Source organism: Octopus bimaculoides, chromosome 4 (assembly GCF_001194135.2).
Source record: "Octopus bimaculoides isolate UCB-OBI-ISO-001 chromosome 4, ASM119413v2, whole genome shotgun sequence".
Lineage (NCBI taxonomy): Eukaryota > Metazoa > Mollusca > Cephalopoda > Octopoda > Octopodidae > Octopus > Octopus bimaculoides.
Window position 1 is genome coordinate 468,205 of NC_068984.1, and position 5,618 is coordinate 473,822.

General features: G+C 38.1%; 1 protein-coding gene across 1 annotated transcript in view; it reads right to left on the reverse strand.

The window, feature by feature from the left end:
- The window catches only part of LOC106874517 (cyclic nucleotide-gated cation channel alpha-3), a 414,787-nt gene that overhangs the window by 9,902 nt on the left and 399,267 nt on the right, over positions 1–5,618 (reverse strand). The window lies entirely within an intron of this gene.

Here is a 5,618-nt window from a genome sequence, read left to right on the forward strand (position 1 = left end):
TCCATATTGAATTTTCATGGGTATAGAAAATGTTTAAATATCTGAAGGAGGGGGGCGCATCCTACGCCCACTAAACTTAAATGATGTGGAATTGGCTTAAACTGTTATTGAACACACATCACCAGTAAAATGCGAATGATGCTGTTTTCCTCATTGCTGCTGATCCGATTCCACCTCTTCCCCCCTCCCTCACTGAACTACGTCTAATCTACTAAGAGTCATTCTAAGGTTTTTTGTAAAACTGTATTACGACAGCAGAAGCCTACGTGCAATTCTCATACTGACGATACACACGCACACATATTTATGTGTGTGTGTGTGTGTGTGTGGAGGTGCGTGGCTCAGTGGTTACAGTAGTCGGCTCACGATCGTGAGGCCATGATTTCGATTCCCGGCTGCGGGTTGTGTCCCTGAGCAAGATATTTTACTTTGCGATGCTCCAGTCCATTCAGCTGATAAAAATGAGTTGTACCTGTAATTCACGAGGGACCAGCTTTGTCACATACAGTATGACGCTGAATCTACCAGAGAATTACGTTAAATGTATACGTGTCTGTGGAGTACTCAGTCACTTGCACGTTCATTTCATGAACAGTCTGTTCCTTTGATCGGATCAACTGGAACACTCGTCATCGTAACCGACAGTTCCCGGCTTGGGTGTGTGGTAAGAAGTTTGCTTCACAACAACAAGGTTCCGGGTTCAGTCCTACTGTGTGATATCTTGAGCAAGTGTCTTTTACTATAGCCCCGGGTCGATGAAACCTTTATATATATATATATATATATATATATATATATATATATATATATATAATGTGTGTGTGTGTGTGTGTGTGCGTAAGTGTGTGCTTGGCTCCCACCACCGCCTGACAACTGCTGTTCATATTTTACAACCCTGTAACTTAGCGTGTCGGCAAAATGAACCGACTGAATAAGTACCAGGCTTACAAAAGTAACAGGGTCGATTCATTCGACTAAAAACTCTTGAAGGCGCTGCTCCAATTGTTTACTCTTTCTTCGTCATCTTGTTTCTTAACCTTTTTCTGGATGCATCAGATTTTCTGTAGGTATTATACTGTTAATTCTAACAGCGGCAAACAAGGATTCACTCTGCTGTTTGATGTACCATTCCAGACTTGTTCTCGTTGACAACACAGATCTTGCATCCCCTGGAACCTCTTCCTCTGCTGTCCCTTGGCACACACAGTCTGTCAGTATCACTTTTGGGGTGTAGTTCCAAGCTGTCATCACTTTTCTGGTTTTCCTCTCCATTTCCTCAAGTTCGTTCTTTGCCCACCTAACAACACCTGCATTATATTGCATTCAGGAAACAGCCCATGTACTCATTGCCCTGATTTTGTTTTTCCCATTGAGCCTATTTCTCATAATTACCCTGCTTTCTCTTACGCGCACATGATATTGTAATCACTCATCTTTGTGTCTTTGCAAAATATGGCAGAAATACTCAGTGGGCGAGTGGCTGGAAATGATAACAATTTGGTTTGATTATCTTCAAACATACATAAATGCACACATAGATAGGCGACTGTGCGTGTGCGTGTGTGTGCGTGTGCGTGTGTGTGTGTGTGTGTGTATGTGTGTGCAGTGATGGATTCGAGGGTTTCGTTTATTTTCGGGTTTATTTTTTAATTTCACCGGAGAATAATACCTATAATGTTGATACTTGAAACAAAATAAATCAATAAGAAATTGAACTTACAGATTTCCCGATAGGCAATTAAAAAGCATGAGTAAGCAACGCATTGTAAACCACTCTGTAATTTCCGAAAAAAATTATCTGCGCGCCCCTCCGCTGACAATTTTAAAATTAATTTGTTTGTTTTTTTGTTTTCATTGAGCTAACTTTCCATAGTTAATTTGGTTGTTTTTTCCATTGAGCCTACTTCACATAATTAATTTGGTTATTATTAATTAGATTATTGTTATTATTATTATTATTTGATGAAAACTCAAAGCTTATTTTGCTGGGAATTATGTAAAGTGTCATCTGTCTACAGCCAGCAGACTAAGGTGACACTTGTTTACTGATCATACTTCAAGAATCCTGCGAAGAATTCTTGCAGTTCCAAGGAATACTGATTTCTCTGAGGTGCTCTACCTTCACACTTACACTGGTTTCTTTTTAGCCATGTTGGTAGTTCAGTGCTGATACTTCCAAGTGCACCAATTACTATTGGCATTGCATCTACTCTCTTCATTGACCACAACCTTCGTATTTCCCACTCCAAATCATCATAGTTGTTCAGCTTTTCTTCTTTCTTCTTGATCATGTTGTCACCGGGACATGCAATGTCGATTATCATGTCAGTTTTTTTCTGTTTTATTCACCATCACAATGCCAGGTTTCTGATGTCTAATCTGATGGTGACACCGAATCATTGCATCCTACAGGATTTTGCAGTCTTCTTTCTCAAGAACTGCTATTTTGTCATACGATGTCTTTGCTCTTCGTAGGCCGTGGCTTCCACGGAGCTCCCAATGGATCAGTCTTGTCACATTGTCATATCATCTTTTGTGATCGCGTTGTGCCACACCGTTTCACCCCTCTCACCACACATTCTGCACTCGTCGCTCTCGTGTTGTCCATTCTGCACTTCACATACTTGCTTCTTAACGCTTGTCCTTGTGCTGCGCATATGAGTGCTTCTGTTTCTATCCTCAGGTCACTCCTCCGCATCCATAATCACAGGTCTTCGATATCTTTCTTGGCCTTCGTATATCTTGCAAACTGGTCGTACATTTTTTTCATTTCATGCTATTTCTCTTTTTGAGATTTTCTCCATTTTAAGTTTTTCTTTCTTTACACAAATCTAATCTCAGTTTCGTTGATACTGGACGTGTGCATAGGCTTCAACAATGGACCCACGGCATTTTTTACTCACCATCCTAAGCTGTTTTACACATCACCTAAGCACTTTAAGCTGCTTCTACGCAGTCTTGGCAACTGATCTAAGTAACGATACTGCATTAAGTATTCACAGCCTTCACTCGATTCGGACCATTTAGCTTTGACTTCATTAGCTTCCCCACCCTTCTCATGTGTTCTTTCTCAGATTTCATTTTTATAGTTATAGTTAGTACGCTGTCATATTCTAATACTCCTAGATACTTATAACTCACTCCTTTCAAAAATTTTAATGTCTGGCCCTCTGGTAACTGGATGCCTTCGCTGTTGACTACCTGTCAACTTCTCATGACTAATATTGCACACTTATCTATGCAGTTCTTATAAAGTGCAGTTCTTTACTTTATTTTTATTTGTTAATTTATTAATTTTTAGGCGTGAAAATGTTTATTTTACGACAGAAAGAATTAAAATCTAAAAAATATAAATACCTATCGGCCGCAGAAACCCGCGATATACTGAGGAGTCCGCGATACAAATTTAATTATTTTAGCTAGAAAAATCCGCGATAGGTGAACCGCGATATGGCGAGTGATTACTGTATTCTTCCCTTTCTTTTGTGCGTGCTGCATCGTATGTAGTTCATTGATTTCGAGGTACTTGTATCATTGTTATCATTATATGAAAACTCAGAACTTATTTTGTTATTTTGCTGGGTATGGATGAAAAGTATCAGCAGTCCACAGTCAGCAGACTAAGGTGATACTAGTTTACTGATCATATTACTAATGCTTGCCCGGAGTTTTGTGAAGGGGATTTGATCAATCGCAGCAGTTGACTCTAAGTTCAAAATATGAACAAAAAACGACATTTGTAAATATCAATAAGGCATTTTGTTCCGATAGTAGACTGTGGCTGCTAATTCACATTCAACCGTTCTCCATTTTAGAATCACATGAATAATTACAAATGTTTAGCATTCGTTTGACCCAATCTTATCTTGTCCCCATATCTGAGACAGTATTGTGACTATACATACAGACATTCTGGATTCCATGAAATATACTATTTAAGAGACTGGCTCGAAGTTCCCCACCAATACACCCAAACTATACGTGATATTTCCCCGCTCTGCCCTTCGTACCGCTTCTATTGTGGTCTCTGCCCCCTTCAACTAGCTAATCTCATTCCACACTCACTTAGAGTTTTCCCAGCATAATATCTCTTTGTGAAGCCTAGTTACCTTGTGATTGAGCTGTCCGTCTCGCAATCATAAAGTTATGGGATCAAATCCTGCCTCGGAGGACGTGTTGCGTTCATGTGCAAGACACTACGTTTCATGCTGTTTCACTTTCGTCAGCCATAAATAAGTACCAGCTGGCTACTGGTGTAGCTTTCTCCTTCTTCTCCTCCCACTTACGTCCTTGATATGCTAGCTGGGTCAATTACGATAAGACTGAGTGGTTGTCTATGTCTGCACACCACTACATAACCAACAAAAACATAAGAATATAATACACGTCACTAAGCCGCACTCATTCACCAGTGAAGGCTCTCTATATTACACTACACCCATCTCTTCTCTTGCCAACGAATCTACACAACGACTGTGTCAAAATGTTCCCGCTATAACTTTGTCCCTCTGGAATTCGTATCTGACCATATCTTTCCTGCAACTATTAACTTTTAACTGTTCAAAACGAACACCAGCATTATCAATCTCGTTAATCTCGGAGGATATCAAATCACAATATCACAATTTTAAAACCGAGCTGGTAGCATTTAGAATCACTTGATTTACATAGCATAATAAGAGTGAGGTCTACGTGGTCATCGGAATTACTAGAGAGAGCAGCACCGTTTCTTTTAACCAGACATTACTAATTTAAAGAAAAATACTTTGGTTAATGTAGATTCCAAGATACGTCTTCCTGAATGGTGAGAATGTTATGGCTTGGATTTTTCTGAAAATAGGTTTGAGAGGTCAAAGATTGACCTGAGACTGAATGACAATAAACATTAATTTAAATATTGTAAATATGCAAAGAAATTCAATTTTGAAACTATTTTATACATATACAATCCAACCTTAATGTAAATGCGAGCATATATATATATATATATATATTCATTTATAAAAAAGAAGTTTGAAAACGCCAATATATAAAAAATGAATTTTAATTTAAAATTTTCTCAGAGATAATTTACATGTTTCGGTTCTTGAAAAAACGAACCTTATCAAAAATACATATTTAAAAAAATGTAATTAAAAGAAAAGTTCCTAATTGTTCCTGACTGGTGTCAAGAGTCCACGTGGGAGCGTTTTTTGTATGCGTTGACTTGAATCGTTGGTTGTAGTAGTAGTAGTAGTAGTGACCGTGTTGGTAATGGTAAATGGCAGTGACCTCTCAGGTCCTACACACGACGGAAAGAGGATCAGAGTAACTGTAAACCAAATCCCTTTTTTTACTATCTTCATTTGTCCCTTGTTTTTTCCCCTCTTAACTCAGTATGACAGAAACTTTGATGATATTCATTTCTTATCGATCATTACTTATACTAATGAGCTTTGTACATTCAAACAAATTGATGCACAGTTTTATTATCATTGACTGTTATGAACATTTAAGCTTGTCAACATCGAAATTTCTGAACATGTTTTTCTAATTCATAATTCTAAATTTGTCTGTTTTGAACATTTTAATTTGTCAACATTGATACTTTTAAAGATGTTTTTCTAATTCAAAATTTT